General features: G+C 34.5%; 1 long non-coding RNA gene across 5 annotated transcripts in view; it reads left to right on the plus strand.

Annotated features, from left to right (window-relative positions):
- The window catches only part of LOC104005839 (uncharacterized), a 294,233-nt gene that overhangs the window by 242,638 nt on the left and 25,643 nt on the right, over nucleotides 1-25,952 (plus strand). For 3 of the 5 annotated variants that reach the window (XR_010155857.1, XR_010155855.1, XR_010155856.1), the window contains one exon: nucleotides 5,660-5,840. The exons of 1 other annotated variant lie outside the window; for it this stretch is intronic. This is a non-coding gene — a long non-coding RNA (uncharacterized LOC104005839). The remainder of the gene's footprint in view (nucleotides 1-5,659; nucleotides 5,841-25,952) is intronic. One more of the 5 variants, XR_010155859.1, reaches the window with a different exon arrangement.

Here is a 25,952-nt window from a genome sequence, read left to right on the forward strand (position 1 = left end):
AGAAAAATCAGATCACACATGGGCTTGGAGGATGGGTCCAAGGTTCTATTGAGTGGTGGAGGTAGCTCTCAGCAAGGTGGACTGGGAGCCAGAAGGGGGATGGAGTGGGAAGGTGGTTTTCCTCTGAATCAAGCTGCCCAGTGGCCAGACTCTCCTCTTACTGTCCCCGACCAAATTCCACGTCATTCCCCCTCAATGGCCTGCCAGTGTCTACTGGTGTCTGTCAGTGTGCTCTTCTGCTCCTTTTGGTGTCCAGCTGCTTGTGTCTCTGCCCACTAGGGTCTCAGGTTTCTATGGGCACAGAATGGGGGGCATGGCATGCCAGAGTGGTCTTGGAAAATGCAACATTTGGGTGCAAAAACAGGAGTGCCTGCTCTCACTTAGTTCCATGGGCACAAGCCTGAGAGTGGAACCATCGCCAGAGACCCCACATTTTTCTATCCAGCACATCCCTGTCCCACTGCCATGTCAATTCTTCACAGAACTAGAAAACACAATCCTAAAAGTGATGTGGAACCGTAAAAGAGACTACATAGCCAAAGCAAGATTAAATAAAAAGAACAAATCTGGAGGCATCACATTACACTACTTCAAACTATACTACAAGGCCATAGTCACCAAAATAGCATGGCTCTGGTATAAAAATAGACACATAGACCAATTGAACAGAATAGAGAACCCAGAAATAAAGCCAAATATTTGCAGTCAACTGGTCTTCGAAAAGCAAACAAAAACTTGCGGTGGGGAAAGGACACCCTACTCAGCAAATTGTGCTGTTATAATTGGCAAGCCACCTGGAGAAGAAGTAAGCTGGGTCCTCATCTCTTACCTTATACAAAAATCAACACAAGATGGATCAAAACCTTCTAGACATTGGTTTAGGCAAATAATTCATGACCAAGAATCCAAAAGCAAATACAGCATATAAAAAAGTGAGTAGATGGGACCTAATTAAAGCCAAAGAAATAATCAGCAGACTAAGCAGGCTGCCTACAAAGTGGGAGAACATATTTGCAAACTATGCATTCGGCAAAGGACTAATATCCAGAAATTACAAGAAACTCAAAGAAATCAGCAAGAAAAAAACAAATAATCCCATCCAAAAGTGAACAAAGGACATGATTAGACAGTTCTCAAAAGAATATATACAAACAGCCAATAAACACATGAAAAAATGCTCAACATCACTAATCGTCAGGGAGATCTAAATTAAAACTACAAAAGGATACCACCTTTCTCCTGCAAGAATGGCCATTGGTAGTAAAAGGTCAAAAAAAATAGATGTTGGCATTATGTGGTTAAAAAAAAAAAAGGAACATTTATACACTGCTGGTGAGAATATAAATTAATACAACCATTTAAAAGTAGAACTACCATTTGATCCAGCAATCCCAGTACTGGGTATCTACTCAGAGGAAAAGAAGTTATTATATGAAAAAGACACTTGTACACAAATTTATAGCAGGACAATTTGCAATTGCAAAAATATGTAACAAGCCTCAATGCCCATCAACAAGCAAGTAGATAAAGAAAATGTGATTTTACATATATATATATATCTGCCATGGAATACTGCTCAGCCATAAAAAGGAACAAAATAATGGCATTTGCAGCAACCGGGATGTTAGAGACCATTATTCTAAGTGAAGTAACTCAGGAATGGAAAACCAAACATTTTATGTTCTCACTTAAAAGTGGGAGCTAAGCTATGAGGATGCAAAGGCATAAGAGTTACATAATGAACTTTGGGGACTTGGAGAGAAGATTGGCAGGTGGTGAAAAACAAAAGACTATACATTGGGTACAGAGCACGCTGCTCAGGTGATGGGTGCACCAAAATTTCAGAAATCGCCACTGAAGAACTTTTCCATGCAATGAAACACCACCTTATTCCCCTACAACAACTGAACGAAAATAAAAATAAAATTAAAATAAAATAAAGGCAAAAAATCATGGGGGAAATGGGCTCCAGTACAACGACTCCTGACAAAAGATTATTAAGCTTTGTGTAACTGTTGACTTTGGCAAGAAACTCATTATTAAACTAAGAATGTTTTTGTCGGCTGGGCGCGGTGGCTCACGCCTGTAATCCCAGCACTTTGGGAGGCCGAGGTGGGCAGATCACGAGGTCAGGAGATCGAGACCGTCCTGGCTAACGCGGTGAAACCCCGTCTCTACTAAAAATACAAAAATATTAGCCGGGCCTGGTGGCGTGCGCCTGTAGTCCCTGCTACTCAGGAGGCTGAGTCAGGAGAATGGGGTGAACCCGGGACGGGGAGCTTGCAGTGAGCAGAGATCGCGCCACTGCACTCCAACCTGGGCGACAGAGCGAGACTCCAACTCCAAAAAAAAAAAAAAAAAAAAAAAAAAAGAATGTTTTTGTCCTTTAGATGTGGGATATCAGGACACTTCCTGGCTTTGTTAAGTTCTGGGTCTGTTTAGCAGACATTATTCATCTATTCCCTTAACTGGAAATATCTTAAATATCTTGTCACTAGGAATGCTCATCCTTCTGGGAATGCAACCCAGCAGGTCTCAGCCTCATTTTACCCAGCCTCTATTCCAGATGAAGTTGCTCTGGTTCCCACGACTCTAATATAAGAATAATTTTACAGCAATTAGTTACAAAAAACTAATATATTCACCAACTAAGATCCCTCTGGCAAACTTTCTCTTATTTTGGAGTTGGCAAAAAGCATGATAAAATTTATGACCAGCCAGAAAAAGCAAAGGCATTATATTGTGGTATACAGCAACATAAGAATTCTACAGATTTGTCTTTTTTGCTTAATTATATATGGAAAGCTTTTAGAACAGGTACTGGCACATACTTGGCACTCCAGTCAATAAATAAATTTTGAATAAGTAAATTTTGTTTTCTATGTGAATACTAGTATTAACAGAATTTAAGATACTTCCTAGTAAAAGCTACAATTTAAATCTCTTCAACTATACCATGTTTTGTGATGCTTTTCAGTATGTTTTCTTATATTTTATTTGATCCTGACAATAATTCTAGAGATGAATAAAGAAAGTGTGATTGATATCTTTTAACAAATTGTCCAAGGTTAAGTAAATTTTCCACGATTACATAATTAATTTTAAAAATGTGATTTCATCTTGATCTTCTACCACCTTTTTTTTCATAAAGCAGGTATTTTTAAGCATCAGAATTTACTGTTAATTGAAAATTTTTCATGATTTTAAATAATTATCCAGGAGCTATAAATAGCATTCATTACCTTGTTTCATGAAAATAGTTTATGAAAATAGTACACTATATGAAATACTCAATACTTATTGATAAATACGTAGTGAATGAAAACAGAATCTTTATGACTTCATGAATTGCCTTTTTCTAGCATTAAAACTATCTGAGAATAGGCTCTGTTTATTAAGTTAGTTCTTTAAATTAAGGAGATTCTACTACCGATTATTTGTTTATCCTTTTGTTTAAAAATGAGTAACCATGCTCTAACTCCTCAATAATTTTGTTTTCTTATCTAATACATTAACTTTTATTACCCAAATATGATACACAGAACTCAAGCTCTTGTAAATAAGTGTTAATTACAAATAATATCCAAGGTCCATTGTTTGTAATGGTTTGTTATATAACATTAAGCAGAATTTTGTTGTTATTGTTTGTTTCTCATTTAGATTAGCTTTGCTTAGGGTTAAATGAGAAGAGCTTATAATATTTAACATACCAATGCGAAGCGTGACTTCTAAAATTGTAGTTATAATAAACAGTATTTCCCTCATCTGTTTGAACATGAAAAAAGTTTCTCCCCTATAGGGCATCTTGAAAAATTACCGTTCGTGGATCACACTCAGAGTTATAGTGGCCAAGGATTTTATCTTATATTTAGCTAACTCTTCTGAATTAATGGTTGTAATTACTGGTTTCTGTAATTCATGGTTCTTCCACTATTTTAGATTGTTTCATCTATAAGGGGGTAAATGGATAAGTTAAGTGTTCATGCAATTTTTATTAAATAAAATGAAAATAGGAAAAGAAAAAAGGGAACGCTAACCTACTTTTTATCCAGTTCATTATAAGGTAGTGCAAGACACCCTTAGACCTAGCATGGGATACATAGATATGGTTAAGTTGTTTGGTTTACATTTCTCTACATTCAGAATTAGACAGTATGTATTTCTTTCAGTGATCTATAATTCACATTTTGTAAATACTATCTTCTATCTATGTGCATCTATAATTACATTGAGTATTTAACTATAATATATTATTCTAATGATTGTATAGCCAATAAGCCCAAGCTGCATGCAGTGATAATTAGCTTATTGCAAAAATACAGAAGAAAGGCAATCAAAGTCCATACATAATGGTCAACCCACTGAAGGGTCTTAGTTATGAAATATTAACCAACTGAGGACATGGTTTGAAAAAAGTTACTTTAGCAAAAAGAAAAAAGGAAACAAAGCAGATAACAGATACAAGAGGCATGTCCATGAGCATGGGCATGTCTATGAGCGTACTATTCTGATTCATAACCAGATCTCATCCTAGATGAGAGGCCACATGAGTTAACAATGATACAGCAGAAGACAGGAGATGGGAAAGAAGATCTGTTGACTTTAGTCTTGGAAGATTCTACTTTGAGTGGCAATTTTAAAGAATATCAGGAATATTATATTTCTTTCCCTTATAGATCCAGTCTCACTCCTTGATTCTCCATTGGATGCTTATTTACATGTCCTTACATTTTAAATGTTGTATAAAGACCTTCCACTTTTAAAAACCATATAGACAAAGTATAGAGGCTAAATATAACTACAAACTATAAGAAAAATATTGGATATTAATTTATATAAGAATTGCTGTATACTTTGATGTGCATTACTCTATATATATGTAAAATTCATATACTCCTATAAAATTAAGGTTTAAATTATAAAAATAGATAACTGAAGATTTGTTGAGGAGAGGTTGAAAAAAGTATAAGTACTTTTTACCTCCATGGGCTTCTCCCACAGTTTTTCCAAAGGCTGCAAAGCTATTATTTACATCTGGTTCCCTAGAAGCCGACCTCCAATAGGAAATTTTATGCTATTGATTTATTAAGATAGTGTTCTCAGGAGAAACAAGTAAGGGAGTGAGGGAAGCAAGGTGGAGAAGGAGAAGGAGCTGCACAAGATGTGCTTTCAGGTGAAGACTAAGTTCGTTCTGATCCCCTGTGAACTTGGACCACAAATGACAAGACAGATTGTCATCCCCTGAAGTCAGGAAGCGGGGCTGTTGTTCACCTTCAACACCCTCGTTTGTGATTAACCGTGGGTTGCAAGGTGGAGGGAGGGAAAGGGTGAACCAGTCTAACACCCAGTCACTTTTAGGAAGGTGAGTGTGATAGTTTATTTTATGTCTCAACTTGACTGGGCCATAGCACACCGAAGCATTTGGTTGAATATTAATCCGGATGTTTCTGTGAGGTTGTTTCTGGATGAAATGAACATTTTTGTAGACTGAGTAAAGTAGTTTGCCGCCTCTCCCGACCCAACAATGTGGGTGGGGCTCATCCAATCAGTTGAAGGCCTTACTAGAACAAAAATGCTGACCTTTTCATGAGTAAGGGGGGAAGTCCTCCTGCCTGACTACCTTTGAACTGGGACATGTGCCTTTTTTTTCTGCCTTCAGACTCAAACTAAACATCAGCTTTTCCCGGCTCTCAAGCCTGCTGGTCCCTGAACTAAAACTCACATTATCAACTCTACTGGTTCTTAGGCCTTTGGAGTCAGACTGGAACTACAGCATTGACTCTTCCGGAACTCCAGGTTACTGATTACAGATCTTGGAACTTTTCAGCTTCCACAACCATGTAAGCCAATTCCTTTCTAATAAATAAGTCTCTCTCTGTATATGCATCCTACTGGTTCTGTTTCTCTGGAGAATTCCAACTAACGAGGTGAGAAATAGCTTCTATAACATAAATGAAAAGCTCCAGAAAATATTGGTCTTAAAGTAAACGTGGTTTCTTATGAAACGTTTCCTGTGATTTAACCCCATATTTAGTGTCTAAATGTATCTGTCTAAAATAATTTTCAGGATTCTAATTTCACTGAATTTTTATACAGGTACCCTATCATTCACTTTCAACAAAGCTATTGTATATACTAAATTACCGCTGTGTTCTTTTTGGAAACCTAATATTTAGAAAAATCCAGAAGATAATCTATCTATTACTTAAACCTGAAATACTTAAATCTATCTATTACTTAAATTTATCTATTACTTAAACCTGAAATGCTTACTTTTTAGCAAACATTTGCTTTGTTACCTATTTCTGAGAGTGCAAAAGCTTCCTTTGAAAATGAGACATAAAATCAAGAAATGCGATTAAAGCTTTAGGACTGGAGATTTCTCAGAGATTATCTTGTCCAATATACTTTTTTTTTCATACAAGTAAACTGAGGGAGAATATGAAGTCAGTAAGCAATAGGGGACATATAGGAGAAAACTTTTTACTTTACATTTTTAAGTTTTAACACCTTGATCAGCAATTATTTTTAGTTGTAGCTTAGTATAAAGTCATTTATATACCATACATTTTTAATGTTGAAATCTTATTGCTTATGGTTCTAAATTCAACTCAAAAAATGCCTCAGATGCAATTTGCCAGTAAATATTTTATTAAGAGAATGTATCCTTCATAGAGAACAGATTATAGTGAACACAATATAGCCATTCTTTTTAAAACAGTTTATTACTACAAATCTTTGAAAAAAAATAATAATGGTGGTTGATAACAATATCAACATAGCCATATTAACACATTTCATCAAATATCCCTGTGAGGTCAGTACTTTCATTAACCTATTTTCATTAACATATGATGAAACTGTGGTGTCTGAACTCAGTTGTCCTGGCTCACAAAATGGCCTTATCAACCACGATATTCTTCTCTAGAGCAAACATATTATCAACACAGAAACTACTGTTTAAAGCATTTGAATATACATTTAAACCATTTTCATACATATTTGCTGGAAACTTATATGAACTAAATACTATTTTACCACTTTTCTTGTTTTGGCAATGAAATAAAACATTGAAAAATTATTGGGTGTTACCTAGTGAGGAAGTGGAAAACCATGTGCTTTAGTCCTTCCCTTAATCAGTGTGTGAGTAATAAAGCTTGCTATTTAATATGAAGATGATGATCTTGATCCACTGTCAAAGGACATGTATGTGGGGCTGCTTTCACTGTTAATAAAGGATTACATAAGCTATACTTATTATTCTTAGGAAAAATTGCAATGGCACAGAAGTTAGGAGGCCTTGGGTTTAATTTCTGCTCTGTAAGTAGTTATTTGGCTTTAGCCGAGTCATTTAACTCTACGAGAATCATTTTCCTCTTCTTGAAAGTGAAGAGGTAGGAATTTTGACCTAGATCAGTTTATAGATTCTTTCTAGGTCTGTTCAAACGTTCTATGAGTCTATAATCCAGACCTCATTAGTGGTGTGCTACTAGTACTAATCAGGCCCAAATGAAATATATTAAGTTGCATTTTGTATGTGATAGGTGCTGCCAGATTTTAGATTCCTACTTTTAATTTCTATTTGAGATCCTCTTCTACCTTCTCTATGCTTTTTTAGAAAGCTTTGCTCTTAGAAAAGAACCAAAATACATGGATTGATTGAGATCATTCAAGAATTTTTAAATTATTTTACAAATTAGATTATAAAGATTAAACCTCATTAATAAGAATAAATTAAATGTTTAAATGTTAGAAACAAACATCAGGTTGTCCAGTCTAACAGTTCCCTATCTGAACTGAAAGAAAAATAAATATATTATTATACTTTATCCATGTAGGAAAGTTATGTAACATGTCAAGAGTGAAGAATGAGTTTGGAAAAGTTGCTCTTCACGGCATTCTTTTACTGTGAACCTCAAATGGTGTGCTTGAGCTGTTGGAAGCAGGCTGACACAATTGGAAAACACTGAATTAGTGGGAGGTAAGGGAGGTATCTGCAACAGCTGAAGTAAAATGAACTTTTCTGCAGAGAAAAGCAGCTTAGTTACAACCCTCAAAGCTCAAACGTCAATCCGTCCCCAAGCAGGACAAGTGTGGGTGATATATGGAAAGGCTATTTTAAAATCCGCTTGAGCTTGCCAATCTGGAGATTTGCCCAGGAAAGAGAGCCTCAGAAAAATCACGATGCAAACAAGCAAATTTTATCAAATTTATGCAGAACTTGAGAGTCACAGAAACTAATTGGACAGAATCCCATCTAAAATTTCGTCATTAATAACTACTATGACAGATAGTTCTTTTAACGGTCTTTTCTTTCATGTCTGTTTCAATGACTTAATAAGTATGTGTATTTGCTTTGTGCAATATCATGACGGAAAAAATACTTTCCCAACATGTCCTTATAAAGCTAATTCTGTTCTTTTGGACCTCGCTGAATCTTCTATCATTTTTCAAACATGGCTATGCTGTCAAATAGAAGTGGTAGGGACATTTTTTTCTAAAGTCAGAGCATTTCATTTTGAATGTTTAAGAAAATCACAAAAGCCAAGTGTTACTTTCCTTTAAAATAAAGGTTTGTTTAACATCTCGCATTATGCAAAATATTTAAGTGACATTAAATAATAGTGAATATTTTCTGTAATATCAACAGAATATTTTTGTTAGCAAAGTGAGGTCAATATATTGAGTGAAACACTCTGTATTAAACATAATATTAATGCTTATTGACTATGTATATTAATGTCTTTTGCAGACTTCAGTTGAATCACTATGACTTATTCTAAATGAGATATTTTTAATGAAAATGTATCACATAGACAAGCTAAACCATTTCCAGGAATATTGTAACAGCTTCAAAAGAAGATGCTATAGTGTTAAAGGGAAACATATGATTCTTGGTGTTAGTGCCAGAGAGCTATAGTTTTAATGTGTTGAATCACTACGAGTGATGACATGAATGATTAAATTTTGTAATAGCAACTTAATTTGAAAGAAGGAGATTCTCTGATTCAGGGACTTACTAAAATTTCTCAACAAGTGATAAAGACTGAAAATATGACAAAAAAGTTTTCAGATAACTTACTTAAGGAAAAAGTCATGGTATAATGATTATTTTTATAAGCAATAAGATAGATTTGAGTTGATGAAAGTACTCCAGATGGAGTGTAAGTAGTATTTCATTCCTGCAAAAAACACTTTGTATTTAGTTATTGAGATGGTCATCCTAAAGACATTTATTTAAGATGCTAAATTCTGGCGTCACAAATTACAGTGCTATTTGATGACAGGTGTAATAGATCAACAAAATGAAGTTATATTTATTAACAATTGAGAAATTAAAACATAGTGGAATGCAGGGCAACCAAACTAGGATAAAATTCACTGAAGGTTTAATTGGCTGGTACTCTTTTGGAATATATTAATATTGATGCACTGACTTTAAAAGACCAGCATTAACACTATCAGCCCAATCATCATAGTTCACTGTTGATAACCAGACAGCAATTATTACTGCACATTGTCAATGAAGTTATTATTTTAGATTATATGATGATGTGGCTTGGAATAAATTCTAACTAATTATAAGAAATTGAAAGAAGCAACATTCAAATTACAAGTGATGTTTAATAAAAGGCCTCACTAGCAAAATGCTAGAAATTAACCTCTTTTACTTGGCATCATTTAACCATCTCTAAACTTAATACAATGTGTACTTTATTTTTTTTACAATGAGTGGCATAGGACATAAATTTCTTTCAAGTCAATCTTATTTTCAAAATTTTGCAGTTAGGAATTGATTTGGTGTGAAAAATATAAATATTTTTTCAATAGCTCTCATTCAAACTTTAATGAAATAATTTTGTAATTGGTTGTTTAATGGCTGTCATTCAGCAACTACTATTACCATGATTAAAAGTTCTGTGAAGACGGGAATGGTGTCTGTCATGTGAACTAGAGCCCTAGCACCTATCTTACATGGTGTACAGTCCCTCAATAAGGAATTGCTTATTAATAAAATGAATGCATAGGCCCATAGCTAGTAACTGGGAGGAAAGGGGATTCAAGCCAAACTGCTGACTTCGTGTGCAGAGACTAATCTCAATTTGGATGCGGCAGGATACAAACATCAAATTCATGGATATATTTCCCAGTGAACTCAAACATTACTATTGAATAAACTATGTGTAAGATGAATAGCTTGACCACATCAGTCGGTCATTCTTGTGGCATGATTTCATGGTTTGCTATTTATGGAAATGCCTTTAGGTTATAGTTTATATTACATATGATTCTAGAAAGTTCATGGCTAGGGCCACTGATTTAATTCTCAGAGGAAAAATTAGATTTTCCAGGAAAACCTTCTTTTTCCTTCCCATAGTTTCTAACCTCAACTCTAGATAGAAATGTCTGTCTTGTTCTAAATGAAAAATCTTGGATTAAATGTGAGCAGACATTAGGCTTTTCCATTTCAAAATCTGAATCATCAGTTGACCAATTGGGTCACTGTTAAGAAATTATTTTAAATATTACTAAATCCACTTTTGGTTCTAAATTTATATTGTATTAATAGCAACCAAGTGATACACGTTTTATCCCTTTTAATTTTGAAAAAAATCCCATGAGATAAATGCTAGCATCCCAATCTGAGAGATGCAGAAAATGAGACAGAGAATTCAGATCAAGGTCTTCCCAATTTAAACAATTAATCCAGTGATTATTCTACAGTAAAATAAAGATAGTAATAAATAGATAGATCACCCTTGAACAACACAGAATTAAACTACATAGGTCCACTTATACTCAATTTTTTTTTTCAACCAAACAAATAAAACCTTTGTGGTAGGCAAACCTGCCTATACATAGGGCCAAATTTTAGTGTGCATATATTCCACAGGCAGGACTGCGGGATTTGAGTATGCACCAATTTTGTGTTTATGTAGTGTCTTGGGACCAATCCTCCAACTATACTGACAGACAGTGCACTATTGTTCATAGTAATTTCTAGATAGTAGACATGAGCAAAAAGTACTGTATTAATGGGATTTGTAAGCTAAACATAATGTATACAACACAGGCTATTGTTAGGGTCATTTAATCCAGGCTCCAGAGCCCTATGACTAGAGAAAAACACCTTGAGTTGGTATAAAATTCCATGAATATAAACAAAAAAAACTAAATTGTCCCTGCTGCAGATTTGTGAGAACTCTTGAGAAATACTTGAGGCTTTACTTTTATGATTCTATGAGTTATTGAGTCTTTAAATGTCACCATCTTTTCAAAATACAACCATGAATGTTACTATATTAACTAACGTAGTGTAGGTGGACTCCCTAGGCCTTTTGGGAGGCTTGGAGAAGCATTCTTTTGTGTTGAAGGCGAGGAACAGCCAGGTGAGGACTAGCCTTCTTAGAGCTTTATTTAAATCCAAGGATTATATAGGTTGTAGAGTCATACTTATAGATCAGAACTTTTTAAAAATTCTTTTTTCCCTATATTTGGCAAAATTGATACTAAAGAAAAATCCAAAATTAAATTCGTCACCTCCTTGGTGGCTAAGAGACAGATATTTATTTGTTTTCCCCAGTGAAATGTACCTCCACAATATTTCAGTGTTCAGCAGGGCAAAACAAGAAGAAGCAGGCATTTTGAGGAATTCATACCTAGTAAATATGGCAGAGGTTGGCATAGACACTGAGACTGAGAAACAACTGTTGCGGAAGGGCTGCGCTTAGGGTCCCATATTTATGGTTTGCAACGCCTGTACTGGAATCAAGCCTGTGAATAGTTTAGTGGTTGGCTTAGATATTACTTCTGGCTGCATAATCTCTAAAACCAGTTTTCTGGCCCTCCTAGAATTTCTGAGGGATATCTTAGAAGCTTTAATACATTCTTCTTCTGTTTCACTTAGTTTTTCTCATTTTAGCTAATAAATCTAGCTAAAACAAGCCTATCCCACACAACAGGCTTGTGTGTTAGAATAATAGTCCCCCAAATAGGTGCATGTCATAATCCTGGGAATTCTGAAAACCTGAATATGAATTTTCTTTGTAAAAAGGGATTCTGCATATCAGATGAAGATTACAGACTTTGAAATGGATAGGTTATCCTAAATTATTGAAATAGGCCCAATCTACTCATATACACACTTAGAAACAAATTATTTCTGGTGAGTGCAAGAGAGAGTCAGAGAGATGTGACAGAAGAGGCAGGAAATACTTCAAGCATGAGAGAGATTCCATTAGCTGTTGCTGGCTTTGAAGATAGAGGAAGGGTGCCATGAGCTGAAGAGTGCAAGCAATCTCCAGGAGCTAGTAACGGCTCTCAGCTGACAACCGCAGCAATAGAGACCTCAGTTCTACCCACTGGATGGAACATCCTGCCAACAACCTGAACAAGCAAGAAAACAGAACCTCTCTTAGAGCCCACCGGAGTTCTGACCCATGGAATTCTAAAACAATAAATTTGTAGCGTTTAAAGCCACTAAATATATGATTATAGAAAACTAATTTAAGGCTAGAGCAAACTCAATAGTTCATGGAGCAGTGTCTAAGTGGTAATGGGACAGGGACAATTTGTGTAAAGCATTTGTATAAAGCCAGAAAAGATGAGCCTGTTTCTGGAGACATTGATAGGACATGAACCCGAATTCGTAGTCATAAAGTACAAAGTTTAGAATTATCTATTCTTACACAGTCTAAGTTATCAAGTAATAGATGTGTATCTGGTTACCAAATTTATTTAATGAATTTAAATATTAATACCTGCTTCATTTTTAACTAATGTAAAATCAGTATAAAGGGCTTTAAGGATTGGACTTAATGGAAAAAGCAGTGATCTAAAGTTTTGCATTTTAAAGGATGGTTTCTGGGAGCTTGTTTGAGTGCAGAATCTCTGACGCCACCTGAGACCTACTGTCTTGTGTTGCTTAAAGCAGAATCTGTGGCTAGGTAATTGATAAAGAAAAGAGGTTTATTTGGCCGCTCTGTTGGCTGGACAAGAAGCATGATGCTGATGACTGCTTGGCTTCTGGAGAGGGCTTTTGTGCTCATCAAAATATGGCTGAGAAGATAAGATGAGAAGCAGGCACATGAAAAGAGGGGAAAACCTGAGAGGTGTCTTGGCTTTCTAACAATTCACTCTCGTGAGAACTAATCCTGTCTCGTGAGAGCCAGAATCACTCACTCCCAGGAAAATAGCACCAAGCTACCCATGAGGGATTCATCCCCATAGCCCAAACACCAGCCATTAGGCCCCAACTCTCAACACCATCACAATGGGGACCAAACTTCAATATGAGCTTTGGTGGGGACAAGTAAACCATATCCAAACCCCTCCACCTACAAAATTAGAATTTGCATTTTAACAAGATCTCCCAGTGATTTTTTGCTGCCTAATGTTTGGGAAGCATTGATCTAAAGCTTGAACAGCAAAAATCGGAAACGTAGCCAAATTAAATTTAAAAACCACTATAAGTAATCACTATACTAAACTTATTCTTAGGCATTCTCCATTTTGTTTTATCACTTATAAAAATGGTAGTATATACTATTTCATAGGGTTAAAGTCAAGATTTAACGATCAATAAAATTATTAATTTGGTAATACATGAAAAGCTCTCTGCAAAGTGCCTAGCCAATAACAAATGTTTATAAAATATAAATATGATCAGTATTATTTCTTAATAGCCCATTCCTCTACACTAGCCTTCCTCTTCCTGCTTGTCCAACAATCCAATGTAAATAATATCTATACAGCAACTTGGTAAATCTGGTATAACTAATCATTTTAAATGGCAGCTACAGTAAATCAGGAGGGGAATCAAGCATTTTTTTTGTCCTTCCTTTTTCTCCTTTGCAGAGGAAATGGGATAAGGAAAGAAGGTTCTACCTAATTGTAATATGTAATATTCATTAAGTTTTCATATACATTAATTCATTGCCTATAAAAATTCTTCAGCTCTGGATATTTAGCCCAGTGGAAAATGACTTTAATCTGTGCAAATGAAGTCATATATAAAATCTAAAATGAGACAAGACATAGATTTAGATATGTGTATTTTTATATCTTCAACATAAGTATAAGCATGAAATAGAAATCTGCAGGCCTAGTTTAGAAGCCAGCAGGACCTGGGTTTAAATTCTGACAATTTGTCTTACTGTGTGACATTTGGCAAACCACCTTAACTACTCTGAAGTTTAGTTTCTTCATCTATAAACATCTGCCTTAAAAAATTATAATTCTTATTAAATATAAACATCTTTTCTATGTGGTCTGGAACATAGTAGGCATAAAACAAAGGCTTTTTTCTTTCTTATCAGACTTTTAGGTATATAAATAGGATAATGTATGTACCAGTATTATATCTCTAAATTTTAATCTGCACATTTTCTGCATATTTTCCTCACCCTCTTAGCATTGTTTTCTGAGGCCATTTCTTTCCGTGCTCATCTTGCGGGTTGGGAAGCATGAACAAACACTTACATGTAAGTAAGTGATAGAAAAATTCAACTATCTGCTTAAACAATAGCTTCAGACAAGAGTGGAACTGTACACAGAAGAATAGAAGGTGGATGGGTAATGAATAACTCTGCTTGGAAAAAAAGGAAAGAAGGGATCCTAAATATTGAATGAAAAAGAGTAAATAGTATCTTTCTTTTAAAGGGCTAGAGACACAAACAAAAGGAGCTGAGCACAAACATATCTCTAAACAGGGACTCTATCAATCCATCAAATAGAGACAGAATTATATCTAGTAGTTCTAAACCATTAAGAACATCTTGAACATAGTTTGAGGGAGTTAAACAGTGTATTGGTGACCAAAATGGAAAAAAACACAACCAGAGATTATTCCACTCTAAACCACAGCAACATTGTATATGCTGCCAAAGATAATTGCTATTTGCTTCTAACTCCAAGGAAAGTAGAGAAAGACCAAGTATCTTAAGAAGAACAATGCCTGAGGCTATAGGGGACCCTGAACCTGAATATGAAAACCCTTAAACTGGATTACTTCACTAATTTGAGTAACTACTGGAGCTTCACGAAGTCACAGAGAGATGAAAATTATTAATAATTATTACATTTATTTATTTAGTATTTAAATATATGTATTATCTGTATATAATTATAAATAACCATTTTTTTACTGATGCATTTGGATACATGCATAAAATATTTTCAGTATAAACAATTTACAATATGAGTTTTTTTACAATGTTGTTAAATTTTTTTTTAAGCCTTGGAACTTATTTTAAAAACATAATTTATATTTAATTATATTTTTATATGCATTTTTGAAAAAGGCTAGGGTTAAAATAGCCAGTTAAAAATAGCCACTAAAGATTTTAATGATAATTATTATACTTCTATCAAATACCTTAAATTTATAAGATGTATTGAGTAGTTACTATATACAAGGCACTGTCCAATGTGTCAAGATGATAATGATGGAAGAGACATGCTTGTTCAAGAATGGTACTTAATGTTAGAGGAATATGTGTAAAAATGACATGACACAATTCTATGGACATAGATGTTTTTGTGCTCATGTATTATAATTTTAAAGAGTATAACAATTCATGCTCTGCAGAGTATTCAAAATATTTAGAAATGTATCATTTGAAAATTATAAAGACCTGTAAATATCTTTTCTCGTCATTATTCTTCAGAGATTAAAAAAAACAGATTATGCAGATTTGCAGTTTTTAAATGCCAGTAATTTGGTAATTTGGACCAAAATTCATATTGAAGACAACTTAAAAAGCTGGATAAAGTTAAAAAAAACAATAGCCTGAAGGCATGGCAGAGCTAACAAAGCTGTGAAAAAATTGCAAGGTCAAGATTTGAAAGGTAGAAATCTAAATATGGTTGTTATTTTGTGCTAATTTCTCTCAAATAGCTTAAGCTGATTCTTAAAAACATAGCTCAGTGTTTGAGAAGCTGAGCAAAGCTTTTGAAACTCCCTCAAGTCTAGGAAGAAAACTTAAGTAAACAACAAGTGGTATAACTCTCCCACACATTGAGGCCTAGTTTTAAATTATTTCAAATCTAAAACTAAATTAGATAATCCCAGATTTCTAGTTATCTCTAACTGTGTTTAAGAGTTTAAACAACTTTGCTTGTTATATTCAAGGAGATAGATGATAAGATAGAAATATTTGGCAGAGCACAAGAATTTTTTTTAAATGAATGTTCTAGAACTTAAAAAAATAAGAAACTAAATGAGGAATTTTATAGATTGGTTCAACCATAAAATAGACACAGCTAAAGGAAGATTTAGTTAATTTGAAATAGATCACAAGAAAATTTCCAGAATGAAGCAAGAAGAGATGAAGTATGTTAGACAGAGGGCAGTATTTCAGAGTCAAAAAGAACAAAATTAGAAGATCAAAAACATGTGTAATTTGATTCTCAGTAAGAGAAGAAAGAAAAAATGAGGAAGAAGCAATATTTAGAGATACAATTTCTGCAAATTTCCCAAAATGACCACAACAAACAAAACCAATCACAGAGACTTTGAGAATGCAAAAAAAAAAAAAAAGTGAAAAAAATCCCACACCCTTAGGTTCACACAGTGAAAATTCTGAGGGAGGAAGGAGAGAGAGAGACAGAGACAGAGACAGAGAGAGAAAGAGAGAATAAAAAGTAGCTAGAGAAACAATACAGATTGGTTTTAAAGGAGCAACAATTAACCTGGAACTAACTTTTCATAGAAGTAATTCAAGTCAGTAGACAATAAAGTGATATATTTGAAGTTGTGAAAGAGAGTAACATAGGACCTATACGTCTTTTTTAAAATTTTATTATTATTATACTTTAAGTTTTAGGGTACATGTGCACAACGTGCAGGTTTGTTACATATGTATACATGTGCCATGTTGGTGTGCTGCACCCATTAACTCGTCATTTAGCATTAGGTATATCTCCTAATGCTAACCCTCCCGCCTCCCCCAACCCCACAACAGTCCCCAGAGTGTGATGTTCCCCTTCCTGTGTCCATGTGTTCTCATTGTTCAATTCCCACCTATGAGTGAGAACATGTGGTGTTTGGTTTTTTGTCCTTGTGATAGTTTGCTGAGAATGATGGTTTCCAGCTTCATCCATGTTGCTACAAAGGACATGAACTCATCATTTTTTGTGGCTGTATAGTATTCCATGGTGTATATGTGCCACATTTTCTTAATCCAGTCTATCATTGTTGGACATTTGGGTTGGTTCCAAGTCTTTGCTATTGTGAATAGTGCTGCAATAAACATACATGTGCATGTGTCTTTATAGCAGCATGATTTATAGTCCTTTGGGTATATACCCAGTAATGGGATGGCTGGGTCAAATGGTATTTCTAGTTCTAGATCCCTGAGGAATCGCCACACTGACTTCCACAATGGTTGAACTAGTTTACAGTCCCACCAACAGTGTAAAAGTGTTCCTATTTCTCCACATCCTCTCCAGCACCTGTTGTTTCCTGACTTTTTAATGATTGCAGTTCTTACTGGTGTGAGATGGTATCTCATTGTGGTTTTGATTTGCATTTCTCTGATGGCCAGTGATGATGAGCATTTTTTCATGTGTCTTTTGGCTGCATAAATGTCTTCTTTTGAGAAGTGTCTGTTCATATCCTTCACCCACTTTTTGATGGGGTTGTTTGTTTTTTCTTGTAAATTTGTTTGAGTTCATTGTAGATTCTGGATATTAGCCCTTTATCAGATGAGTAGGTTGCAAAAATTTTCTCCCATTCTGTAGGTTGCCTGTTCACTCTGATGGTAGTTTCTTTTGCTGTGCAGAAGCTCTTTAGTTTAATTAGATCCCATTTGTCAATTTTGGCTTTTGTTGCCATTGCTTTTGGTGTTTTAGACATGAAGTCCTTGCCCATGCCTATGTGCTGAATGGTAATGCCTAGGTTTTCTTCTAGGGTTTTTATGGTTTTGGGTCTAACATGTAAGTCTTCAAACCATCTTGAATTAATTTTTGTATAAGGTGTAAGGAAGGGATCCAGTTTCAGCTTTCTACATATGGCTAGCCAGTTTTCCCAGCACCATTTATTAAATAGGGAATCCTTTCCCCATTGCTTGTTTTTCTCAGGTTTGTCAAAGATCAGATAGTTGTAGATATGTGGCATTATTTCTGAGGGCTCTGTTCTGTTCCCTTGGTCTACATCTCTGTTTTGGTACCAGTACCATGCTGTTTTGGTTACTGTAGCCTTGTAGTATAGTTTGAAGTCAGGTACCGTGATGCCTCCAGCTTTATTCTTTTGGCTTAGGATTGACTTGGCAATGCGGGCTCTTCTTTGGTTCCATATGAACTTTAAAGTAGTTTTTTCCAATTCTGTGAAGAAAGTCATTGGTAGCTTGATGGGGATGGCATTGAATCTATAAATTACATTGGGCAGTATGGCCATTTTCACGATATTGATTCTTCCTACCCGTGAGCATGGAATGTTCTTCCATTTGTTTGTATCCTCTTTTATTTCATTGAGCAGTGGTTTGTAGTTCTCCTTGAAGAGGTCCTTAACATCCCTTGTAAGTTGGATTCCTAGGTATTTTATTCTCTTTGAAGCAATTGTGAATGGGAGTTCACTCATGATTTGGCTCTCTGTCTGTTATTGGTGTATAAGAATGCTTGTGATTTTTGCACATTGATTTTGTATCCTGAGACTTTGCTGAAGTTGCTTATCAACTTAAGGAAATTTTGGGCTGGGACGACGGGGTTTTCTAGATATACAATCATGTCATCTGCAAACAGGGACAATTTGACTTCCTCTTTTCCTAATTGAATACCCTTTATTTCCTTCTCCTGCCTGATTGCCCTGGCCAGAACTTCCAACACTATGTTGAATAGGAGTGGTGATAGAGGGCATCCCTGTCTTGTGCCAGTTTTCAAAGGGAAGGCTTCCAGGTTTGTCCATTCAGTATGATATTGGCTGTGGGTTTGTCATAGATAGCTCTTATTATTGTGAATTATGTCCCATCAATACCTAATTTATTGAGTTTTTAGCATGAAGGTTGTTGAATTTTGTCAAAGGCCTTTTCTGCATCTATTGAGATAATCATGTGGTTTTTGTCTTTGGTTCTGTTTATATGCTGGATTACGTTTATTGATTTTTGTATGTTGAACCAGCCTTGCATCCCAGGGATGAAGCCCACTTGATCATGGTGGATAAGCTTTTTGATGTCCTGCTGGATTTGGTTTGCCAGTATTTTATTGAGGATTTTTGCATCAATGTTCGTCAAGGATATTGGTCTAAAATTCTCTTTTTCTGTTGTGTCTCTGCCAGGCTTTGGTATCAGGATGATGCTGGCCTCATAAAATGAGTCAGGGAGGATTCCCTCTTTTTCTATTGATTGGAATAGTTTCAGAAGGAATGGTACCAGCTCCTCTGTGTACCTCTGGTAGAATTCAGCTGTGAATCCATCTGGTCCTGGAGTTTTTTTGGTTGGTAAGCTATTAATTGTTGCCTCAATTTCCGAGCCTGTTATTTGTCTATTAAGAGATTCAACTTCTTCCTAGTTTAGTCTTGGGAGGGTGTCTTGGGAGGGTGTCCTAGTTTAGTCTTGGGAGGGTCCAGGAATTTATCCATTTCTTCTAGATTTTCTAGTTTATTTGCATAGAGGTGTTTATAGTACTCTCTGATGGTAGTTTTTATTTCTGTGTTATCGGTGGTGATATACCCTTTATCATTTTTTATTGCGTCTATTTGATTCTTCTCTCTTTTCTTCTTTATTATTCTTGCTAGTGGTCTATCAATTTTGTTGATCTTTTCAAAAAAACAGTTCCTGGATTCATTGATTTTTTGAAGGGTTTTTTGTGTCTCTATTTCCTTCAGTTCTGCTCTGATCTTAGTTATTTCTTGCCTTCTGCTAGCTTTTGAATGTGTTTGCTCTTGCTTCTCTAGTTCTTTTAATTGTGATGTTAGGGTGTCAATTTTGGATCTTTCCTGCTTTCTCTTGTGGGCATTTAGTGCTATAAATTTCCCTCTACACACTTTATTTAAAGAAAATATTACCTTACAATGAAGGTGAAATAAAAACAATATTAGAAAAGAAAAATGTAAAAAATGTGTATTTACCAGTACTGTCATAAAGGAAATGCAAAATGATGTTCTTCAATCAGCAGGAAAATTATTCAAAATAAAAATCTGGAGTTACAGGCAAACTTTAGATCCAATGAAAATGGTAAGTATTGAGTACATGAAACAATAAAAATACCTTGTGAAAATTAAAAAATAGAATTAGAATAGACCACAAAGAACAGGAGGAGCTTGAACACATTTGAAGAGTATTAACGTCCAGGTTTGATCTTAAACAAGCTTAAAAGTATCAGATAACATTATCTACTGACATTGATAAATTAGCAATGCATATTTATAATTTCTAGGGAAACCACTAAAAGGTTAATAAGAGGTTCTATCACTAATAATCTAAGGAATGGGAAAATGAAATAATATAAAAATATTTAATTAATATGAAATCAGACAAAAAAGGAGGTAGTGGAACATAAAAATCAAATAGTACAATAGTAGATTTATTTCAGTTTATTGGTGATTACATTACATTAACTGGACCAAGTTGTCCAATTAGAAACAAAGTTCTCAAACTAAGTTAGAAAAAGTATACAGAAGATATACGATAAATCAAAGAACATAGAAAGATTGAAATAGACAGCTAGTACAAGTTAGAACATGAAAACATTAGCCCAAAGAACACTAGTGTAACTATAGCTAAAAAAGTAAACTTTAATGCAGAATGCATACCAAGACATTAGAATATATACCTCATTAAAGGAAAAACATAATTCACTAGGAATATTTAAAATTTCAAATTTTTACTGCAGCCAATAATAAAACCTTGAAACATGACAGCACTGAAAAAAGTAAAAGAAAAATGTATAATTATAGTGGAAAGTTTATCACTCCTTACTAATGGTTATGGAAACAGAAAAAAAATAGTACAACTTTAATGAAAGATTTCAAGAACTTAACTAAAAGTTTGTCCTGACTGACTTATTTTTAGTTTGTGATCAGCAACTTCAGACTCCATAATGGCATTTATAAAATTCGAAATTATATTCAGACTATTCTTTGATCATGGTATATTTCTGCTAGACATAAACACATAATTTTGTATCTCTATCTCTATATCTATATATACACATGAGTCACTAGATGTATAGAACTGATATACTTGTATATAACCCATAAATAAAAGAAAAACCAGAATGAAAATTTGTAGAAAATTTATAGGCTTAAATTGATATCTTAGAAAAGAACATTTGAAAATCAGTGATCTAAGCTTCCTTAAAAGGAGCAAATTAAGACAAAAGAAGTTATCTGCAAGGAAATAATATAAGATTACAGCTTAAGAATGCAAAAATAAAAAGGTGATCAACAAATCCTAGAATTGTACCTTTGACAGTCTTTGTAATTGATAAATGTCTTGTAAAACTTGAAGGAAGGGAGGAAGGATGGAAGGAAGGAAGGAAGGAAGGAAGGAGGGAGGGAAGGAAGGAAGGAAGGAAGGAAGGAGGGAGGGAAGGAAGGAAGGAGGGAAGGAGGGAGGAAAGGGAGGAAAGGAGGGAGGGAAGGAGGGAGGAAAGGAAGGAAGGAAAGAAGAAAGGAAGGAGGGAAGGAAGCAAGGAAGGGCGGGAGGGAGGGACGGAGGGAGAGAGGGAGAGAGGGAGGAAAGGAAGGGAGAGAGGGAGGGAAGGGAAGAAGGAAGGAATGAAGGAGGGAAGGAAGGAAGGGAGGGAGGGAGGAAGGGAGGGAGGGAAAGAGGGAGAGAGGGAAGGAAGGAAGGGAGGGACGGAGGGAGAGAGGGAGAGAGGGAGGGAAGGAAGGGAGAGAGGGAGGGAAGGGAGGACGGAAGGAATGAAGGAGGGAAGGAAGGGAGGGAGGGAGGAAGGAGGGAGGGAGGGAAAGAGGGAGAGAGGGAAGGAAGGAAGGGAGGGAGGGAGGAAGGAAGGGAGGGAGGGAGGAAGGAAGAAAGGGAAGGAAAGGAAGGGAGGCTATCTAATATAAGAAACTGAAAATTTAGAAGACACCAATAGAATATTATGAAAAATTTTACTCCACATTAAAAAATTTAGATGAAATGGACAGTCCTAGAAAAAATGCAGCTTGCTACTTTTGACACAGATGAAATAAAATAATCAAATATTACTATATTTATTGAAGAATTTAATATAAAATCTAAAACTTTTCTATAGAGGTAATTCCATTTTCAGATGATATGACCAATGAATTCAATCAAATATGTAGGGGAGAATTAATGCCGGTATTACATGACTCTTCCCAAGACTAGGAAAAATAGGAACAAATTTTGATAACATATTCTGTCAAGAGCGTTATCACTAGTAAAAATTATAGGCCAATTTAAATCATGAACACAGATGCAAAAATATAAAATATTAACCAAAACATGCAATGAAATATAAGAAGAAGAGCATATCATAATCAACCTGGGTTTATCTCCTAAATATAAATTTAGTTTAACATTTGAAAAATGACCCATGTTTTTTAGTAGTATATTAAGTCATTTGATTTCAACATATACAACTCCCTTAACAAATTAAACACTTAGTCATGAAAAAGAATTTAGAAAACCAGAAATTGAAGAATATTTTCTTAATGTAATATTGAGTATGTGCAATAGGTATGTAGCTAGCCTCATACTTTATGGTATGATGTTGAATTATTTTTATTTAAAATAAGAAAAAATTATACATGTTATCATCACTTCTATTCAACATCTTACTAGAGGTCCAACCCAATATAATAAAAACACAAATAAGAAAAAGTAATGTATATTGTAAAATAAGAAATAAAAGTGTCATTACAGACAGCATAATGATATGCCAGAAAATAGAAGTAAATCTCCAAATAAATTTTTTAAATGAAGAAGTGAGTTTGGGAATAATACTGAACATAAGCTCAGTGCTCAGCACACAAATATCAAAAGTATATGCACATACCAAGTACAAAAATAAAAATGAAATAAATTTAAAAACACCATTTTCTTTTTCTTTTTTTTAACTTTTATTTTAGATTTGAAGGTATATGTGGAGGTTTGTTACATGGGCAAATTGTGTGTCACAGGGGCTTGGTGTACAGATTATTTCATCACCCAAGTAATTAGCATTGTATTCGATAGGTAGCTTCTTGAGCCTCCTCCTCCTCCCAACCTCCACTCTCAAGTAGTCCCTAATGTCTGCTGTTCCCACTCAGTGTTTAGTTCCCACTTACAAGTGAGAACATGCAGTATTTGGTTTTCTGTTCCTATGTTAGTTGGCTTAGGATAATGGCCTCTAGCTCCATCCATATTGCCACAAAGGACATGATCTCATTGTCCTATACTACTGTGTAGTATTCCATGGTATATATGTACCACACTTTCTTTATCCAGCCTACCACTGATGGTTATTCAAGTTGATTCCATGTCTTTGCTATTGTGAAATAGCAGGTAGTGCTGTAATGGACATACGCATACATGTGTCTTTATGGTAGAATGATTTATATTCCTTTGGGTATAAACCCAACAATGGGATAACTGGCTCAAATGGTAATCTTGTTCTAAGTTCTTAGAGAAATCTCCAAAAGCTTTCTACAGTGTGAACTAATTGATATTTCCACCAGAAGTATATAAGTGTTCCCTTTTCTCCACAACCTCACCAGTACTTTTTAGTCATGAAAGAACATCATTTCCAATAAATAGAATTGAACAAATTTTTAAAAACTAAACTAGTGAAAAATTAGCAAGAACCCTGCTCAGACAAGTGAAAGTATTATTGAGAGATAAATAATTATACAAGTCAGATAACAAAGAATACATATTATTCAATTTATTTAAGGATTTCTATGGCAAATTTGAACTTTAGAATCAGATGTCAGAGTAGTGGTTACCTTTGATGAGGAAGGAGATGGTTGGAGTGAAGATTGCACAGAAAGAACTATTTCTTGTGGTCTATTTCTTTTTTTGGATGAGCATTACATGCTTGATTTCTGTGATAATTTATTGCATTATAGATTCATTTTATGCATTTTATATATATGTGTTATATTTCAAAATACAAACATTTAAAAATCCTAATCATTAACATAACAGAAATATTATTTTATATATACTATACATTTATATATATTTATATACATTTGACCATTGGACAATGTTGGGGTTGGGGTGCCAATTCTCATGCAATTGACAATTTATGCATAACTTTTGACTCCTCAAACTTAACTACTATAGCCTACTATCGACTGGAAGCCTTACTGATAACATAAATGATTGATTAGCATGTAAATAGACTAGTATCTATGTGTATTTTATGCATTTGCTACATATCTACCTTAATAAATAAACATATTGATTAAAAATAATCTGTGTATAAGTGGACCCTTGTAGTTCAAACCTGTGTTGTTCAAGGGTTATATATATATATATATATATATATATATAAATACATACAGCAAAGGTTAAGAGAATCTTACCAATACAGAAAGAGTACAAATCCCTTTGCTTAGTTGCATGTTCTGCTTGTTTGTGTGTCTAGAAACCCAGAGTGAGGATCCCATTCATGTCCTGATATGATTGTGCCAATGAGAATAAACTACCCACCTGGCAGCACCTTACCTCCTTTAGGCCAATAGAAGTTATTTAGAAAATTACCTCTTTCAGTGAATTAAATCAGCCAAATAGATTTGTATAGCCTTCCATGCCAAATGTAAGTGATAAAGCTGCCCCTATATTTAGGATTAGACAGTGAAGGCTGGCTTGTATGAAAAATTGAGTTTCATTTGCCAAAAAAGGAAATCAGTGCCAATTAAAAAAGCCAAATGCAGTGATGGTCACTGCTTTTCAAAGAAAGTGTGTATAGGGGCTGGAGGGGAATTCCCCCATTATTTATTTTTATGAATGCCTCTCAGCAGATGATGTCTATTCCTGCAGAGCTACACAAATATTATCTTGAGAACAAGTTTAGAAAAATGAAAAAAATCTATTGCTTCTGTCAAAAATTATGCGCTGTATCAAGACAATAAAGCCTGTGTAGCTTTATTGTTCTATTGGCAGTCGATTGTTAAATTACCAGTCTGTTTGTAACCTAATGAGCATTCCACAAGCTCCTTCTGTTATACCTTTGCTACTGAGAGAAGTAAAATAGAGAACTGAGCAATCATTTGATTGAGTAACTGATCCCAAATTCCCACAATAAAGACAATTATAATTATTTTGCAAATTGACATAAACATAAAATACATACCTTTAGAACATAAAATTCAATGCATCAATCAAACAAATATGTTCAGCATTTTTATTTCTGTGTTTATAATTTAAAAAGAAACTTAGAATCAAACAATGTAAGGATACCCACTTTCATCCCTCTATTTAATAGACTCCTCACCAGGGAAATTAGGCAACAAATAAATAAATGAAATACATTGAAATTGGAAAAATAAAACTAAAATTATTTCTTTTAAAAGACATGATCTTACACACAGAAAATCCTAAAAATGTGGCAAAAAAACTAATAGGGCTCAGTTCTAATTTAAATTCAGCAATGTTGCAGAATACAAAATCAACACATGAAATTTAGCTGCATATCATTGTTCACTAATAATGAACAATCTAAAAAGGAAATATAAAAAACAATTTCATTTACTTAGAAATAAATGTAACCAAGCAGGCTAAAGACATGTACACTAAAAACTACAAAATGAAGCTGACAGAAATTAAAGAAGACATAAATAAATGGAAATCCATTTTCACTGATTAGAATAATGTTAAAATGTCAATACTACATAAAATGATCCATAGATTTAGTGAAAATCCCTATAAAAATTTCAATGATGTTTTTTGCAGAACTAGAAAAATACATCCTAAAGTTTACATGGAATCTCAAGGGACCTGAATAGCCAAAACAATCTTGAGAAAAAACACACTTGTAGATCTTATGCTCCTTAATTT

The sequence above is a fragment of the Pan troglodytes genome, chromosome 2 (assembly GCF_028858775.2).
Source record: "Pan troglodytes isolate AG18354 chromosome 2, NHGRI_mPanTro3-v2.0_pri, whole genome shotgun sequence".
Lineage (NCBI taxonomy): Eukaryota > Metazoa > Chordata > Mammalia > Primates > Hominidae > Pan > Pan troglodytes.